The sequence below is a fragment of the Scyliorhinus canicula genome, chromosome 23 (assembly GCF_902713615.1).
Source record: "Scyliorhinus canicula chromosome 23, sScyCan1.1, whole genome shotgun sequence".
NCBI classification, from domain to species: Eukaryota; Metazoa; Chordata; class Chondrichthyes; order Carcharhiniformes; family Scyliorhinidae; genus Scyliorhinus; species Scyliorhinus canicula.
The window spans coordinates 10362800-10383385 of record NC_052168.1 but is presented as its reverse complement, the minus strand read 5'-3'; positions in this window follow the sequence as shown (position 1 = coordinate 10383385).

Below are 20586 nucleotides of genomic sequence, written 5' to 3'. Positions count from 1 at the left end.
CCCGGGTATTTGCCCACTTGAAAAGTTTTACAGCTGATGTAGTTTTTCTACAGGCGGCCCATTTGAGAATTAGGGATCAAACAAGATTGCGGAAATGATGGGTGGGGGAAGTGCTTCACTCAGGTTTTGATGTCAGGTCACGGGGGACCGCTGTGTTGTTGAACAAAAGGTGGCTTTTTCTGCGGTTAACATTGTGGCAGACTCAGGAGGGAGATATGCCATAGTTAGTGGGGAGTTGGCAGGTACGCCAGTGGTTTTGGCTAACATTTATGCGCTGAATTGGTACGACTTGGAATTCACTAAGAAGGTGCTGGCTTCTGTTCCCGAATTCAACTCGCATCAGTTCATCATGGGAATCATAGAATCCATACAGTACAGAAGGAGGCCATTTGGCCCATTGATTCAGCTCTGACCCCCTGAAAGAGCACCCCACCTTGGCCCAATCCCCACCCTGTCCCCATAACCCTAACTCAGGGTAATTTAGCATGGCCAATCCACCTAAACTGCACATATTTGGACTGTGGGAGGAAATCAGAGTACCCGGAGGAAACCCTCAGACACAGGGAGAAGGTGCAAACTTCACACAGACGGTCACCGAGGTCGGAATCACAACCAGGTCTCTGTCGCTGAGGTAACAGTGATGACCACTGTGCCACCATGTCAGGGGAACTTCAAATGTGTTCTGGATCCTCGGCTGGATAGGTCGAATTCCAAGTCTATCAGGTTCATAGGTCATTTTTGCAAACTGATAGACAGTCGGCGAGGGGGTGGCGCTATCTAATGCTGTGTTACTATTGGGTGGGGGTGGTTTAAGGATCCAGACTCTATATGGGGGTGGATGGAGAAGGCTTCTTGTATAGGATTTAGTCTGAGGGCTCTTGCGTAAGATTCTTGACGAGCCCAGTGGTAATAGGTTCTTTAAGAATTTGGAATCAATTCAGGCAACATTTTAAATTAGGCTCTATATCGCTGTTGCCGCTGATATGCGGGAACCATAGGTTTGAACTGTCTGGTCTAGATTCAGCGTTCAGAGCATGGGGGGGAGGTGTGGGAGAGATTTGGAGAAATGTTTCTGGAGGGCCGGTTTTCTGGGCTGGAAGCGATTTAGCAAAGTTCCAGCTCCCGTGAGGGAACGTGTTTAGACACTTACAGGTGCGAAATTTTGTACCTGAGGAACTTCCTTCAATTCCCCTGGTGCCGTGCCTTCGCTTAAGGATAGGGTTCTTCCCTTGGAGGAGGTAGAGGAGCAAAGGATCTCACACATTTATGGGCAATTTGGTGATGGAGCAGGCTTCGTTAGAAAAAGTAAAAAGAGTGGAGTGGGAGGAAGAGTTGGGTTTGACCTTTTGGGGGGGGGGGGCGCTGCAGAGTGACGTTCTTCATAGGGCCAACGTCACCTCCGCAAGGTTAAGTTTGAGACAGTTCAAGGTGGTCCACAGGGTGCACTTGACCAGGGCGCTGTAGTGATACGCATCACTGTATACACAAGCGTTTAATGTAAATACACTACAACTAAGTAACCACTAGAGGGAGCACCAGAGAGGTTTATATACAAACAGGAAGTCAGCACACTCTTCACAGGAATGGCAGCTGGTGAGCACGACACAGACAGGCAGCTCAGATGTAACATAGTATAAGCGCTGGAGAGAGAATGAACTCATACAAATAAAACATCTACTTCAACTGTAAGACTACGAGCTTTATTCAGACACAAAGAATAATACAGGTGCATATGAGTCAGTTCTTCTCAGGGGTGGAAGACGGTTTTAATGATGTCCGAGTGGGCCGGCGAACCATACCTACGTATTTTGGTCCTGCCCCAGGCTTGTTGATTTTTGGGTCTCCTTTTTTGAAGCAATGTCAGGGATTCTGGATGTTAGGGTGAAATCCTGCCCAATGGTGGCCATTGTTGGAGGACGTCAGACTTGTCTGTACTGCAGGAGGGGAAGAAGCCAGGTGTCCCGGCCTTCACCTCTCAAGTAGCCTGGAGGCGAGTCTTGCTTGGCTTTGGCTTGGTTGGGGGACCTGGTGGAATCTTTGCACCTGGAGAAGATCAAATATGCTACGAGAGGGTCGGTGGATGGCTTCTGTTCAAGGTGGCAGCCATTCATCACCTTTATAAAGGGTCTGGTTACCATCTGCTGTTTGGGGGTGAGGGGGGGGGTTGTCTTCCTTGTGGGTGGGGGGGACTCAGATGGGAGGATAGTCTTGGGATGAAACTGGGTTAGGATGTGTGGTGTTGCGCAGGGCATTTTTTTTGTAATAATGAACATAGAACATAGAACAGTACAGCACAGAACAGGCCCTTCGGCCCTCGATGTTGTGCCGAGCAATCATCACCCTACTCAAACCCACGTAGCCACCCTATACCCGTAACCCAACAACCTCCCCCGCCCCCTAACCTTACTTTTTAGGACACCACGGGCAATTTAGCATGGCCAATCCACCTAACCGGCACATCTTTGGACTGTGGGAGGAAACCAGAGCACCCGGAGGAAACCCACGCACACACGGGGAGGACGTGCAGACTCCACACAGACAGTGACCCAGCCGGGAACCGAACCTGGGACCCTGGAGCTGTTGAAGCATTTATGCTAACCACCATGCTACCGTGCTGCCCAATGAAGATTGTTTGAATATTTTGTTTCTCATATTAAAAAAAATGGTGAATCAAAATATGTTTTTTAAAAGTACAATACGAGTATCTTCTGCCTGATCTGCCATTGAGGACATGTTTTGGATTGTGCTTTGTCTGGTTCCTCCCCTCCGGCCTTATCGTCATGGACGACCCTGCCAGGAGCTTAAAACTCCTGATGGCATTGCGCTCCGGAAGAACGGAACGGTCAAGTCTCTCCACTACGGCAAGGTGGAAATCCCAGAAAAGGGCAAATATTGTAGCTGTACTGGAACAGCTTGGCTAAGGGCTTGGCAAGTTCTGGAGCACACGTCTTCAGCACTATTTTCGAAATATTTTCAAAGCCATAGCCTTTGCAGTATCCAGTGCTTTCATGCTATCACATGGAGTGAGTCAGTTAAGCTGGAGATGTGACGTTGAGGGCCTCCAGAGGAGGCCAAGATGGACCATCCACTTGGAACTTCTGGGTGATGATTGTCGTAACTGTTTCATTTAGCCTTGTCTTTTGCAGTGCGCTGCTGGGCTCCCCCATCATTGAGGATGGGGATATTTGTAGAGCCCCCTCCTCCAGTGAGTTGTTTAATTATCCACCACCATTCGCAACTGGATGTGGCAGGACTGCGGAACTTCGATCTCATCCATTGGTTGTGGAATTGCTCAACTCTCTTTATTACTGGGGCGGCATGGTGGCGCAGTGGTTAGCACTGCTGCCTCACGGCGCCGAGGCCCCGGGTTTGATCCTGGCCCCAGTCAACTGTCCCTGTGGAGTTTGCACATTCTCCCCGTGTCTGCGTGGGTCTCACCCCCCCAACCCAAAGATGTGCAGGTTCGGTGAATTGGCCACGCTAAATTGTCTGTTAATTGGAAAAAAATAATTGGGTACTCTAAATGTTTTTTAAAAAACTCTCTTTATCACTTGCTCCTTATTTTGGTTGGCACACAAGTAGTCCTGTGTAGTTTCACCAGGTTTACACCTCATTTTTAGCTAGGCCTGGTGCATTCCTGCACTCTTCATTGAACCAAGGTTGATCCCCTGGCTTGGTGATAGTGGTAGAGTGGAGGATGTGCTGGGCCATTGAGGTTACAGACTGTGATTGTGTATAATTCTGCTGCTGCAGATGGCTCACATTGTGGTTGCCCACTTTTGAGTTGTTAGATCAGATTAAGTTCTACCCCATTTAGCACAATGGCAGTGCCACACAACAGGATGGAGGGTATCCTCAGTGTAAAGACGGGACTTAGTCTCCACAAGGACTGTACGGTCGTCACTCCTACCGATACTGTCATAGACATATGTATCTGCACAAACAGGTTGGTGAGGATGAGATCAGGTTTATTGGTTCTCTCTTCACCTGCTGCAGACATGGGGCTGAATTCTCCGCTGTCGAGATCCTCCGCTGCGCCAGCAGCCCGGGATTTCCCGACGGTGTGGAGCTGCCCACAATGAGTAACCCCAAGACGGAAAATCCCGGGGGGCGCAGCGCACCAGAAATCCCAGTTTCCAGAATCCCGCCCATCATCTTTAAAGTATGATTCCATGAGTATGACTACGTCAGGCTGTTGCTGGCCTAGTCTCTGTGACATCCTTGGCACTAGTCCCCAGATGTAAGGAGGACAGAGCTGGGTTTGCCATTGTTGTTTCTAGTGTCTAGGTCAATGGCGGCTTTTTAGTGGTTTGATACCACTGTGGTTTGATGGCACAAATCATCACGAATGACTATGATTTAGTGGCCATTACTGAAACATGGTTAAAGGATGGTCACGACTGGGAGTTAAATATCCGAGGGTATCAAACTATTCGGAAGGACAGAGTGGATGGTAAGGGAGGTGGTGTTGCTCTGTTATTTAAGGATGACATCCGGGCAATAGTAAGGGATGACATCGGTGCTATGGAGGATAAGGTTGAATCCATTTGGGTGGAAATCAGGAATAGTAAGGCGAAAAAGTCGCTGATAGGAGTAGTCTATAGGCCACCAAATAGTAACATTATGGTGGGGCAGGCAATGAACAAAGAAATAACTGATGCATGTAGAAATGGTACAGCAGTTATCATGGGGGATTTTAATCTACATGTCGATTGGTTTAACCAGGTCGGTCAAGGCAACCTTGAGGAGGAGTTTATAGAATGTATCCGCGATAGCTTCCGAGAACAGTATATAATGGAGCCTACAAGGGAACAAGCTGTCCTAGATCTGGTCCTGTGTAATGACACAGGATTGATTAATGATCTCATAGTTAGGGATCCTCTCGGAAGGAGCGATCACAATATAGTGGAATTTAAAATACAGATGAAGGGTGAGAAGGTAAAATCAAACACTCGTGTTTTGTGCTTAAACAAAGGAGATTACAATGGGATGAGAGAAGAACTAGCTAAGGTAAACTGGGAGCAAAGACTTTATGGCGAAACAAATGAGGAACAGTGGAGAACCTGCCAAGCGATTTTTCACAGTGCTCAGCAAAGGTTTATGCCAACAAAAAGGAAGGACGGTAGAAAGAGGGAAAATCGACCGTGGCTATCTGAGGAAATAAGGGAGAGTATCAAATTGAAGGAAAAAGCATACAAAGTGGCAAAGATTAGTGGGAGACTAGAGGACTGGGAAATCTTTAGGGGGCAACAGAAAGCTACTAAAAAAGCTATAAAGAAGAGTAAGATAATGAGAGTAAACTTGCTCAGAATATAAAAACAGATAGTAAAAGTTTCTACAAATATATAAAACAAAAAATAGTGGCTAAGGTAAATATTGGTCCTTTAGAGGATGAGAAGGGAGATTTAATAATGGGAGATGAGGAAATGGCTGAGGAACTGAACAGGTTTTTTGGGTCGGTCTTCACAGTGGAAGACACAAATAGCATGCCAGTGGCTGATAGAAATGAGGCTATGACAGGTGAGGACCTTAAGATGGTTTTTATCACTAAGGAGGTAGTGATAGGCAAGCTAATGGGGCTCAAGGTAGACAAGTCTCCTGGCCCTGATGGAATGCATCCCAGAGTGCTAAAAGAGATGGCTAGGGAAATTGCAAACGCACTAGTGATAATTTACCAAAATTCATTAGACTCTGGGGTGGTCCTGGTGGATTGGAAATTAGCAAACGTGACGCCACTGTTTAAAAAAGGAGGTAGGCAGAGAGCGGGTAATTATAGGCCAGTGAGCTTAACTTCGGTAGTAGGGAAGATGCTGGAATCTATCATCAAGGAAGAAATAGGGATGCATCTGGATGGAAATTGTCCCATTGGGCAGACGCAGCATGGGTTCATAAAGGGCAGGTCGTGCCTAACTAGTGGAATTTTTTGAGGACATTACCAGTGCGGTAGATAACGGGGAGCCAATGGATGTGGTATATCTGGATTTCCAGAAAGCCTTTGACAAGGTGCCACACAAAAGGTTGCTGCATAAGATAAAGATGCATGGCATTAAGGGTAAAGTAGTAGCATGGATAGAGGATTGGTTAATTAATAGAAAGCAAAGAGTGGGGATTAATGGGTGTTTGTCTGGTTGGCAATCAGTAGCTAGTGGTGCCCCTCAGGGATCAGTGTTGGGCACACAATTGTTCACAATTTAAATCGATGATTTGGAGTTGGGGACCAAGGGCAATGTGTCCAAGCTTGCAGACGACACTAAGATGAGTGGTAAAGCAAAAAGTGCAGAGGATGCTGGAAGTCTGCAGAGGGATTTGGATAGGTTAAGTGAATGGGCTAGGGTCTGGCAGATGGAATACAATGTTGACAAATGTGAGATTCTCCGTTTTGGTACGAATAACAGCAAAAGGGATTATTATTTAAATGATATAGATATCATAGAATTTATAAAATATTAAAACATGCTGCTGTGCAGAGTGACCTGGGTGTGCTAGGCATGAGTCGCAAAAAGTTGGTTTACAAGTGCAACAGGTGATTAAGAAGGCAAATGGAATTTTGTCCTCCATTGCTGGAGGGATGGAGTTTAAGACTAGGGAGGTTATGTTGCAATTGTATAAGGTGTTAGTGAGGCCACACCTGGAGTATTGTGTTCAGTTTTGGTCTCCTTACTTGAGAAAGGACGTACTGGCGCTGGAGGGTGTGCAGAGGAGATTCACCAGGTTAATCCCAGGGGTTGGATTATGAGGAAAGGTTGAGTAGACTGGGACTGTACTCATTGGAATTTAGAAGGGAGGGGGGATCTTATAGAAACATATAAAATTATGAAGGGAATAGATAGGATAGATGCGGGCAGGTTGTTTCCACTGGCGGGTGAAAGCAGAACTAGGGGGCATAGCCTCAAAATAAGGGAAAGTAGATTTAGAACTTAGTTTAAGAGGAACTTCACCCAAAGGGTTGTGAATCTATGGAATTCCTTGCCCAGTGAAGCAGTTGAGGCTCCTTCATTAAATGTTTTTAAGATAAAGACAGATAGTTTTTTGAAGAATAAAGAGATTTAGGGTTATGGTGTTCAGGCCGGAAAGTGGAGCTGAGTCCACAAAAGATCAGCCATGATCTCATTGGGGCTGGTTTAGCTCACTGGGCTAAATCGCTGGCTTTTACAGCAGACTAAGCAGGCCAGCAGCACAGTTCGATTCCCGTACCAGCCTCCCCAGACAGGCGCCGGAATGTGGCGACTAGGGGCTTTTCACAGTAACTTCATTGAAGCCTACTCGTGACAATAAGCGATTTTCATTTCATTTTTCATTTCATTGAATGGCGGAGCGGGCTCGAGGGGCTAGATGGCCGACTCCTGCTCCTAGTTCTTATATTCTTATGTTCTTATGAGTGACTCATTAGGCCATTTCAGAGTCAACCACATTGCTGTGGATCTGAAGTCACATGTAAGCCAAACCAGGTATAGACGGCAGATTTCCATCAGTCAATCCAATGGGTTTTTACAATAATTTACTATGTTTTCTCAGTCGGCCTTAGACTTTCAATTTCAGATTTTAAAAAATTGAATTCTAATTTCATCATCTGCCGTGGTGGGATTCGAACCTGTGTCCCCCATCCCTATATTCCTCGTCTAGTGACATTACCGCCTCCCGACCATAAATAAACAGTTGCAGATGGATTGGGTAAAGCACTATAGATTTGTGGTGGAGGAACAGTCTGGGCCTCACAGCTCCTGTTTGATCTTATTTTCCTCCACCTTGTAATTTACACCTTTCACAGCTCCAGGATCCCAGGTTCGATTCCCGGCTTGGGTCTGTGCGGAGTCTGCACGTTCTCCCCGTGTCTGCGTGGGTTTCCTCCGGGTACTCCGGTTTTCTCCCACAGTCCAAAGATGTGCGTGTTAGGTGGATTGGCCATGCTAAATTGCCCTTAGTGTCCAAAAAATATTAAGTGGGGGTTACTGGGTGTGGTGAAGTTTATATATAGATGTGTATATGATAATTCACACTGTCTTTGTAAGCGCAGTAGCGCTATCGTACCACTAGGGGGAGAAGCTCTGGGAATACTCAGGAACTTGTACTGGGCTCCACCCTTGGCTCTGCCCACGACTCCTCCCCCTAGTGCAGCTGTACAAATACCCTTGTCCAGAGTCAGCCTGAACATAGAACATAGAACAGTACAGCACAGAACAGGCCCTTCGGCCCTCGATGTTGTGCCGAACAATGATCACCCCACTTAAACCCACGTAACCCGTATACCCGTAACCCAACAATCCCCCCATTAACCTTACACTACGGGCAATTTAGCATCGCCAATCCACCTAACCCGCACATCTTTGGACTGTGGGAGGAAACCGGAGCACCCGGAGGAAACCCACACGCACACGGGGAGGACGTGCAGACTCCACACAGACAGTGACCCAGCCGGGAATCGAACCTGGGACCCTGGCGCTGTGAAGCATTGATGCTAACCACCATGCTACCGTGAGGCCCCTAAGTTCACTAAGAGTTCATCAACGGGTAACAGGCTGGCTCTGAAGTAAGTCGATTAAAGTCTAGATTCATATCGGAAACACGTGTCTAGTGAATTGATGGTTCCATCACTGGGTTACAGAGATAGGGCAGAGACGTGGGCGTCAGTAGGGTGCTCTTTGTAAGGGCTGGTGCAGACTCGATGGGCCGAATAGCCTCCTTCTGCACTGTAAATTCTATGATTTTATCAAACATCCTTTGATCAGAATCTCTCCCCTTCCCCCAAAATCTTTTCCTTTCTAAACAGTCAACAGCTTAAATGGCCAATATATGAACAGCACAACCAAGTTGCTTTACTCTTAAATATCAATATTTAAAAAGGTATTTAAATGTACAGTACACTATCCACAAGACTCTTACACTTTGCAATCCATTACACTAAAAATGCAATTGGTATTTAAGTTAATTGTGAATGTACATATTTCGTTCTTTGATTCAAGTAGAATTCAGGTGAAAGAGTTTGGTGTTTCGAAAAGTCATTGATGATAAAAACGAATATTCTCAAATTCCCCGAGAATCTTCAAGGGAGTCTCCCACTTTCTGCTAATCCCTTCACCTCCTCTACATCTCCTTAAACCATTCCCACCCAGATAATAACAATCTTTATTATTGTCGCAAGTCGGCTTACATTAACGCTGCAATGAAGCTACTGTGAAAATCCCCGAGTCGCCACATTCCGGCGCCTGTTCGGGTACACAGAGGGAGAATTCAGAATGTCCAATTCGCCTATCAGGACGTCTTTCGGGATTTGTGGGAGGAAACTGGAGCACCCGGAGGAAACCTATGCAGATATGGGGAGAACGTGCAGACTCCGCACAGTCGGTGACCCAAGCGGGAATTGAACCCGGGACCGATGAACCAATTGGCGATTGTCCTGGAATCCGAGAACGTTTAAAAACTCCAGCAAAGTGAGCCGAAATCCCATGAGTGGATTTGGCACATTAAATGGAAAAATACCCGTGTGCTCACGGAATCAGACACTGCCCTAGTTTCTGGGATATGGCAACATTTAAACCCTCGTTATCCACAGTGAACCCTAAAGTTAAAATAGCTACACCCTGCACACACACACACACACACACATTTACATATATATATGCATGTAATGACTTAGGCCAGGCCTTTGAGATTGGCCAATTAGAATACGAGTTCCTTGATTAGTGGCCCAAACAGGGAACCCCTTTCTGTGTATATAACAGGGAATGTCAGATCCTCTGCACTCCCGGTGTAGACAGCAGACTGAATGGTCATGGTTGCTCAGCTGTTGCGTTTGTAAATAAAAGGAATTCTGGTGACAGGACATCTACAAAATGAACTCTGCAAATTCAACAACTACCATTGAAAATCTCTGCACCTTGGTCGCAATTCATGGTCCCCCGGAAGTGTTAGTTTGGGATAATGGATTGGTTTTCACCAGCCAGGACTTCACAAATTTATGAAGTCGAATGGCATTCGGCACATGCGGACGGCACCATACCACCCGACATCGAATGGTTTGACGGAGAGAGCCGGCCAGACCTTAAAAGTCAGGGTTGAAGAAACAGTCGGCAGCATCATTGGACACCAAACTGTCGGGCTGGCTATTTGACTACAGAACAACCCCACAACGGGAATAGCACCGGCAGAGCTACTCATGGGCAGACGACTCCGAACCCGGCTGAGTCTACTATTCCCGAATTTAGGTGACAGAAAAGAGCGACACCAAGAGGCCCAATGCAAGGGCCACGACAGCACTCGCCGAGAAAGGCAGTTCAACACGGGTGAAAATGTATGGGTCAGAAATTATGCAAATGGCCCCACATGGGTAACAGGAACAGTCAAGGCCAGGACAGGACCTGTGTCGTATGAGATACGTGTGGGAAAACAAGCAATGAAGAAACGCCTGGACCAGGTGTGGGCCTTGGATTAGTTTCCTCCTCCGGAGCTGACTCAGACCAGGGACCTTGGAGATTCCTCCCCGGCAAACTATTCACGCCCCTCCGACACCACTGGTGAGGACATCGGACTCGGATATGGACACTGTGGATGATGCCGGAGCTGTACCCCTGCCGCCGGAGGAAAGAGGCGAGCCGCCCCTCAGGCGCTCACATCGGAAAAGACGGGCGCCGAGCCGTTATCCCCTCCTACGCCGGAGTCCGAAGTGGAGCAGCCAAACCCGGCGCAAAAATGAAGCAGGAGACCCATGAGTGACGAGGACCATGGGGGCTCCTCGGACTTTGGGGGGGGAGGGGTGTAATGACAGGCCAGGCCTTTGAGATTGGCCAATTGGAATAAGAGTTCCCTGGGCAACACGGTAGCATGGTGGTTAGCATAAATGCTTCACAGCTCCAGGGTCCCAGGTTCGATTCCCGGCTGGGTCACTGTCTGTGCGGAGTCTGCACGTCCTCCCCGTGTGTGTGTGGGTTTCCTCCGGGTGCTCCGGTTTCCTCCCACAGTCCAAAGATGTGCGGGTTAGGTGGATTGGCCATGCTGAATTGCCCGTAGTGTCCTAAAAAGGTAAGGTTAAAGGGGGGGGGGGGGGGGGGGGGGGGGGGTTGGTGGGTTACGAGTATAGGGTGGATACGTGGGTTTGAGTAGGGTGATCATGGCTCGGCACAACATCGAGGGCCGAAGGGCCTGTTCTGTGCTGTACTGTTCTATATTCTATGTTCTATTAGTGGCCCAATCAGGGAACCCCTTTCTGTGTATATAACAGGGAGTGTCAGATCCTCTGACTCCCGGTGTAGACAGCAGACTGAATGGTTATGGTTGTTCAGCTGTTGCGTTTTTAAATAAAGGGAATTCTGGTGACGGGACTTCTGCCTCCATGGACTTATTACAGTGCATATAAACACACACATACACAGTAAGTTTATAAAGTCCTTTAAAATTTAATAACTTTCGATGTGCACGTGATGGAAGCAAATTGTAACTGGCATATAAAATCATCATTCATAATGTTTCAACACAATACAGTTTTAATTTCTCGCCTTCATCGTAACCACTGTCTTTGGTGGTGCATTTACATCAACAACTTGTATTTATATAGCACCTGAAACATAATAAAAAGCCCCGAGGTGCTTGGCAGGTTCATTATCAAGGAATGACACTGGACAACGGAAGGAGATATTAGCCGGAATTCTCCAGCCGTTCGGTGGTGGCAGGTTTCCCTGATCCCGCCAGCAAAGCACCCCCACCCGCGGCGTTCCCATTGCCGAGAGCAGAGAACCGTGAAACACGGGCAAGGGATCTAATAGCGGACAGCTCGGTGAAAGAGAGAGGGAGCTGGATTCTCCAGTTCCCCAGCCGCCTGCTTCCCTGACGGCGGGATTCCCCACTCCCACTGCTTCCCATTGATGCCGCCGGGAAACCCGTGGGCGGGGGGGTGCACCGCCGGCGGGAAAAGGCAATCCCAACGGCCAGAGAATTCCGGCTAAGGAAGAGAAGTGAGACTGAGAGACAGAGAGATTTAGGCTGTGAATTCCACATCTGAGGGCCTGGGCTACTGAAGGCACAGCCAGCAGAAAACCAGGCATGCTAGAGTCCGGAACTAAAGTAGTGCAGATATCTCAGAGCATTGTGGGGCAGGAGGAAAGGGGCCGGGGGGGGGGGGGGGGGGGGGGGGGGCCGTGAAAGGATTTGAAAACAAGGACGAGAGTTTTAAATGAAGACACGACTCACCAGAAGCCAATATGGGTCAGTGAGCAGACGGGTGAGACAAGAGTAGGTCTTGGTGCAAGTTCAGAAATGGGGGAAGCAGAGGTTTTTTGGTTGAACTTCTATGGAGGACAGAATTGGAGGGATTTGGAATAGTCAAGTCTGGAAGTAACAAACGCATGGATGAAGTTTTCGGCAACAGAACAGTGGAGATATGGGTGAAGTGGGGTGGATTGGCCATGCTAAATTGCCCCCGTGTCTAAAGATGTGCCGGCTAGGTGGGTTATGGGGATAGGACGGAGCAGAGGGCTCAGGTAGGGTGCTCTTTCAGAGGGCTGGTGCAGACTCAAGGGGCCGAAGGAATTCTATGAATTCACGGAGGTCCTAAGTAATAACACGGATGTGAAGTCGGTACCGCTTTTAACCAGTTTTCCAACTGGTTAAAAACGTCCTCCAATCGTTGCGGAGCGATTTCATGAATTGTATAGGTGATGCTATCCTAGACATTTCAGTGGTATTGCCTTGTTTTGAAATTAAGTTGGACTTCCTGTACAATATATGCCTGCATCCCTAAACATATAATTGAATATTGCACACGGAGAAGATCAGCATATTTGCTGCTCTAGTAGTTTTGGATTTTCTCTGGGAAAGAATGTTGCTGGTGTGGGCTCCACTGCTGCTGTTTGGAGCTGGTATAGAGGGGAGCAATACAATACTGCCATTGAGGGACAGAAGTATGGCGCGCTCAATTCGCAAATTGATTTTCTTATTAAAAGGGTATTTTTGGCTCAGTGGGTGGGGTAGTTACATGGCAGATTCAAGACACATTCAGCTTCCAGACCATAAGCCCCGATCAGGCTGATAAACCTTGCTAATTTTGTGAGAAAATCTGACCCTTCCGACAAACCGGACATTTGGGGCGGCACGCTAGCACAGTGGTTAGCACTGTTGCTTCACAGCGCCAGGAATCCCAGGTTCGATTCCCGGCTTGGGTCACTGTCTGTGCTGACTCTGCACGTTCTCCCCGTGTCTGCGTGGGTTTCCTCCGGGTTCTCCGGCTTCCTCCCACAGTCCAAGGATGTACAGGTCAATTGGATTGGCAACGCTAAATTGCCCCGAAGTGTCCAAAGGTTCGGTGGAGTTACTGGGTTACGGGGATAGGATGGAGGTGTGGGCTTTGGTACGAGGCTCTTTCAAGGGCCGGTGTAGACTCGATGGGCCGAATGGCCTCCTTCTGCGCTGTAAATTCTATGATCTATGATGTAACAAATAAATAGCTCATAAATATAAATATATACCTATAAGTGGGTAACTTTCTTGAATGTTTTTGTTTCAAAACATTTTCTTTCTTTTTGCAATCTGTTTAATGTTTTGAGGGGGCAGCCTATTTCTTCGATCAACCCCCTTGTCTTTTCTCCCTCCGTAAGGGGAGAAGGGGGTGAGTGCATCTGGTGATACAGCGAGACAAACAAGCGTTCGATTGCATTTTCTGTGTTAAATCTGGTTTCTCATCTCCCCCCCCCAGAGAGTTTCTAGCAGGGGGGTGCGGAGCGTGTACTGTCATGGCGTGTCCAGGTTGTGTGACACAGGCTGGATAGAAGCCAAGGGGTGGGGGGGAGGGTATTTGTCCCCTGTTATCTCACTGTTTTTCTGCCTGCCCATCCTTGTGGGGCCTGCTCACAAGGCCCAGGAGGAAGAGCAGACTCCTGCGTCGCCTCTTGCCAAAGCTGTGGGGGTCATCCGTGCTCTTGGGGGACGAAGGGTCCTTTCCCTTGTTGTTGTTCAAGCGGTACATCGAGTGGGCCAGGCTGAGGGTCCGACAGATTCCCAGGACGCAACGCGGGGGCGATGATTGGCGACCAAAGTGACGTCTCGAGTTGTGTTGGTAACGCTTGACTCGGCCTTTGACTACATTGCTGGAATTAAACCCAAATAAAGAAAACAGTCCATCAGTGATGATCACGTAATCCTGTTGCACAGAAAGAGACCGTTTGGCCCATCGTGTCTTTGTACTGGCCTTTTTGAAAGAGCTGTTCAAATAACTGTCTCAAACTTAAAAAGCCTTGCAATTCTCACCCTTCATTTCTGAACCTCTCTTTCCTCCTTTAAGCTGCACCTCAGCATATACATCTTTGACAAAACCTTTGCTCCTCATGTTTCCTCCTGGGGATTTTCTTTGAAAGTTACGCATAGGATGTGGGCTAGACCAGCATTGATTGCTGATCCCTAGTTGCACTCAGGAACGTGGTGGTGAACTAACGTTTGAACCGCTGCAGTTTATGAGGTGTAGGTACACCAACAGCGCTGTTAGGGAGGGAGTTCCATGCTTTCGACCCAGTTACTGACCTTGACCAATGGGGGAATTTGCATTCAATAAAAAAATCTGGAATTTAAAGTCTAACGAGCCCATCTGTTTTGCTTTTGCTCTTTAGGGCAATGTAATCGGTGTACATGACCCACAGCAACGTGGTTGATTCTTAACTACCCCTGTAAAATGGCTGAACTACCCTGTAAAATGGCCCTCAGTTCGGGGCCGTTATGGATGGACAATAAATGCTGGCCCAGCCATTGACACCTACATCCTGGAAATTATTTCAAAAGGATGTGTTGGCAAGTTGACTCTGATTTGTCGATGCGTTACCATGGAGAATACATGAAGAGCTATAGACTCCCAAGTCTGTAGGTGCAAGGTTTGAATACGTCCCCTTTTGATCCCTGTGTATGAATTAATTCACAAACAAAAAGAATATGTTCAAACATTGCACCATTATCAAATTATCAAGGAGATTGGGGAGCCTATAGTTTTCCATTACTTTCTCCACGGCAACACTTTGGCCATTCAGTGTCGACTTACCAACCAATCAACACCCGGTAAATTGTTGCGATTGTTTGAAATTTTCCATTCTTGCATTTGTTCTGATGTGTGCAAGATGAAAAACTTCGGCAGCCTGTCTCATTCCTTTTTCCACGGAGCTAAGAGGGGAGTTATGCTGAATTAAAACCTCTGAATACCTGTCATTGATGCTTTCCTCAACGTCCTCTGTTTTAATGTCCAGGGAATTTCCAGCAGATCCGGATGCGGAAATGAGCCGGGATTTCAGGACATTCTTTACCTCTCTGTCCAACCGATCCATATCGGCATGTTTCAGCTTTTGAAGGTACGACAAGAGAGCAGGAGAGGGAGGTGGTTTCCTGAAGAGGGACAGAGAAGGACAAAAGAGTGGAAAATGAAAACCCGTCAGACCCAAAACCTATATTCACGAGGCACCTTTAGCAGAATGAAACATCCCCTGGCATTTCACAGGAGCATTATAAAACAAAATATGATACCAAGCAACGTGAAGAAATATTAGGTTGATGACCAAATCCTGGTTAAAGAGGGAGGTTTGAAGGAGAGTCTTAAAGGAGGAGAGTGGAAAAGAAATGTTTCAGGAAGGAATGTCAGAGCTTAGGGCTGTTTTTAATGCTCTGAAGACGATGCAAATGCAAGTTGTTTGGTAAACCATTGCATAAGATAGAAAATGTGACGATATCTCACCTGTCGTCGCTGGCCAGCTCCTGCGATTCACCGTGAATCCCCGTGTGAAAGTGAAACATGACGATGAGCACCAACATCAACATCGTGGTCTCCCGATCTGAAAGTTCACACGTTACAAAATGAATCAACCTGTGAATTGCTGCCATTTCATATCCCTGGCAACTGATTCCATCCCTCTCTCTGGCAAATGACTAAAACCGGTCTGTTCACAATGCCCGTATCATATTGGACCCCAAAATGAGCTTCCGATCTCACGTTCACGTGGTAGCACAGGGGTTAGCACTGCTGCTTCACAGCGCCCGGGTTCGATTCCCGGCTGGGGTCACCGTCCATGAGGAGTCTGCACGTTCTCCCCGCGTCTGCATGGTTTTCCTCCGGGTACCCTGGTTTCCTCCCGCATTTCCCGAAAGGCGTGCTGTTAGGCAATTTGGACATTCTGAATTCTCCCTGAACAGGCGCCGGAGTGCAGCGACTAGGGGCTTTTCACAGTAACTTCATTGCAGTGTTAATGTCAGCCTACTTGTGACAATAAAGATTATTATTATTCATACTATCGCTAACTTCCATCTCTGTAACTTTGTCACAGAGTCAGCTCACCTGTTGCTGGTACCCTCATTTACCTTGCTGTGTCACCCTCAGATTTGACTATTCCAATGAGCTCCTGGCTTGTCTCCCACATTCTGCCCTCAAATTTCTGCTGCTCTTGTCTTAATTCGCATTAAGTCCCATTCCCCGATCATCACTGTGTTCCCTGTTTTCCATTGGCTCCCAGTCAAGCAACACCCTGATTTTAAAAATCTTCTCCCTTGTTTTTAAATCCTTTCATGAGCTCACCCCTTCCAGCAGGGTAGCATGGTGGTTAGCATAAATGCTTCACAGCTCCAGGGTCCCAGGTTCGATTCCCGGCTGGGTCACTGTCTGTGCGGAGTCTGCACGTCCTCCCCGTGTGCGTGGGTTTCCTCCGGGTGCTCCGGTTTCCTCCCACAGTCCAAAGATGTGCGGGTTAGGTGGATTGACCATGCTAAATTGCCCGTAGTGTCCTAAAAAGTAAGGTTAGGGGGGGGGGTTGGGTTACGGGTATAGGGTGGATACGTGGGTTTTGAGTAGGGCGATCATTGCTCGGCACAACATCGAGGGCCGAAGGGCCTGTTCTGTGCTGTACTGTTCTATGTTCTATGTTCTGTGTAATCCTCTCCGGCTCCACAACCCTCCGCGATATCTGTGCTCCTCTCATTTCAGCCCGGGGTGAATCCCCAATTTTATTCGCCCTGCCATCGGTGGCTGTGCCTTCGGTTACTGAGGCCCCGAGATCTGGAATTCCCTCCCGACACCTCTTCGCCCGTCCGCCCACCTTTGATTCCGTCTTTTAAACCTTTCTCTTTGCCCAAGCTTTCGTAGAATCCCGACAGTGCAGAAGGAGGCCATTTGGCCCATCGGGTCTGCACCAGCCCTCTGAAAGAGCACCAAGCCTAGGGGCAATTTAGCGCGGACAATCCACCTAACCTGCGCACCTTTGGTCTGTGGGAGGAAACCGGAGCACTCGGAGGAAACCCACGCAGACACGGGGAGAACATGCAGACTCCGCACAGACAGTCACCCGAGGCCGGAATTGAACCTGGGATCCTGGAGCTGTGAGGCAGCGGTGCTAACCACTGTGTGACTGTGCTTCTCTTTTAAAAACATTTTTAAAATAATCTTTATTGTCACAAGTAGGCTTACATTAACACTGCAATGAAGTTACTGTGAAAAGCCCCTAGTCGCCATATTCCAGTGCCTGTTCAGGTACTCATCTGACCTATTATCTCCTTATCTGGCTCAGTGCTGGTGGTAATGGTCATACTCCCATGTTCTGGTCAATATTTATCCCTCAATCAATCACTTAAATAAAAAGATCCCTGGTCATGTTCAAATTAATGTTCGTGGGAACTCTATGCTATGTGCAAATTGACTGCCCCGTTTCCTATGTTGCAATAGTAACTACACTTCACAAAAGTGCTTCATTGCCTGTAATGTGCTTTGAGAAGTCCCCAAGGCTGCTATATAAATGTAGGTTCTATACTTTTGTTCCTCCTGTCCTCTAGCATCCAGGTCCATAAGCCTGAGCTTCTTGAGTGTCAGCTCGTACTTCAAAACTCACAGGTATTGAGGCTGGTGCAATGCTGCCTTTAGCTCATGAAGCATTTGCCAGCAGTGGACACCAGATGCAGAGAGGAGCAAACATAGAACATAGAACAGTACAGCACAGAACAGGCCCTTCGGCCCTCGATGTTGTGCCGAGCCATGATCACCCTACTCAAACCCACGTATCCACCCTATACCCGTAACCCAACAACCCCCCCCCCCCAACCTTACTTTTTAAGGACACTACGGACAATTTAGCATGGCCAATTCACCTAACCCGCACATCTTTGGACTGTGGGAGGAAACCGGAGCACCCGGAGGAAACCCACGTACACACGGGGAGGACGTGCAGACTCCGCACAGACAGTGACCCAGCCGGGAATCGAACCTGGGACCCTGGAGCTGTGAAGCATTTATGCTAACCACCCTGCTACCGTGCTGCCCACGAAACGTTTCAACAGAGGGATGATGAAGTAGATAACGGGCAGGCAGAATGAGAGACTTGTAGTTATAGAGTGCCTTTCATCACCACCGGATGTCTCAAAGTGCTTCACAACCAATTACGTGCTTCTGATGTGTAATCACTATCGCAATACAGGTAACGCGACAGTTTGCACACAGCAAGATCCCACTAACAGCAATGGAATTAGATATCTTGACTGAGGGATACTTTTTTGCCAAGACACTGGGGATTAACACCCCAACTTTTCTTTAAAATAGTGCCATGAAATCTTTTATATTCTCCTGAGAAGGCAGACAGGGCCTTGGGTTAAGATCTTATCCAAAAGTCAGTGGATAATAGATGGACAGAGACAGAAACAAGCAATGCAGACAGACATAGATAATGCAAAGAGATGTGACAGGCAGACAGACTTTAGCCTGTCCCCACTCTCATTGCGCCTGAATGCCTACAAACCTTATTCAAGGCAAATTATCCTCTGAACCAGATTGCTACTCTGTAACTGACCATTGGAGGGCGCAGCTGAGCCACCTAGCAATCCTTATGAACCCCATCATGGTCAGGACTCTGTGTGATCGCTCCTTCATGATTGCTAAACGTCTACAATATTCAACTCCAATATTAGTAATAATTCCCTGGCAACTGTGAGCGAACAGCACAAAATCCATTATTAAATTCTCAATCAAACTGGTGACGCCTCACATGTAACAAGCATGAAAAATGGGAAAGTTTAAACTGCCAAAGTGAGGAGCACTCGTCAGAGGCTGTAGTTAACCCATATCAATGGGACAGTTTGGAGGGAGCTTTACTCTGTATCTAACCCCGTGCTATATCTGTCCTGGGAGTGTTTGATGGGGACAGTGTAGAGAGAGCTTTACTCTGTATCTAACCCCATGCTGTACCTGTCCTGGGAGTGTTTGATGGGACAGTGTATAGGGAGCTTTACTCTGTATCTAACCCCGTGCTGTACCTGGTCGTGGGAGTGTTTGATGGGGACAGTGTAGAGGGAGCTTTACTCTGTATCTAACCCCATGCTGTACCTGTCCTGGGAGTGTTTGATGGGGACAGTGTAGAGGGAGCTTTACTCTGTATTTAACCCCGTGTTGTACCTGTCCTGGGAGTGTTCGATGGGGATAGTGTAGAGTGAGCTTTACTCTGTATCTAACCCCGTGCTGTACCTGTCCTGGGAGTGTTTGATGGGGACAGTGTAGAGGGAGCTTTACTCTGTATTTAACCCCGTGTTGTACCTGTCCTGGGAGTGTTCGATGGGGACAGTGTAGAGGGAGCTTTACTCTGTATCTGACCCGTGCTGTACCTGTCCTGGGAGTGTTTGATTGGGACAGTGTAGAGGGAGCTTTACTCTGTATCTAACCCCATGCTGTACCTGTCCTGGGAGTGTTTGATGGGACAGTGTATAGGGAGCTTTACTCTGTATCTAACCCCGTGCTGTACCTGGTCGTGGGAGTGTTTGATGGGGACAGTGTAGAGGGAGCTTTACTCTGTATCTAACCCCATGCTGTACCTGTCCTGGGAGTGTTTGATGGGGACAGTGTAGAGGGAGCTTTACTCTGTATCTAACCCGTGCTGTACCTGGTCGTGGGAGTGTTTGATGGGGACAGTGAAGAGGGAGCTTTACTCTGCATCTAACCTCGTGCTCTGCTGTACATGTCATGCGAGCGTTTGATGGGACAGTGTAGAGGGAGCTTTATTTTGTATGCAATCCGTGTCATTACCAAACTTGGCAATGTTTGATGGGAGTTCAAAGGGAAATTATCTCTGTTTCTAGTTCTAGATACTGCCTGAGAGAGAAATTACATCAGTAACAAGAAATTGGGTAATATACGCTACTTGAAATATCAACATGTCTTAGAATCATAGAATCTTACAGCAGTGAGAGTGAGCCCATTGTTCTATGGGTGCCTCTGGTGACTGATTAATCCCACTCTTCATGGATTTTTACATCATAATCGTGCATTTATTTCCTTTTCAAGTATTCATTCTGATTTATTTTCAGAAGTTGCTGTTGCATCGGCTTCTACCACCTGTTCAAGCACCAGTGTGTTATTGGGGAGATCGGTGGTTTGGATTCCGCACTGCGCTTTGATTACTCAAAACGTCTCCTTCATTCTGTCAGAATTAATGACTAGTTTCAGTTGGGAATTGATAAGAAAGGTCATTTCAGCGCTGTGAGAGGTGGGTTGCGGGGGCGGAGGACGTTGTTTGGAATGAGAACAAAACGTAACAGTACTTTGTGAAATTTTGTCATTTGTACTGCTGATGTTAGTTCTCAAGACTAACACAGGTAATGTGC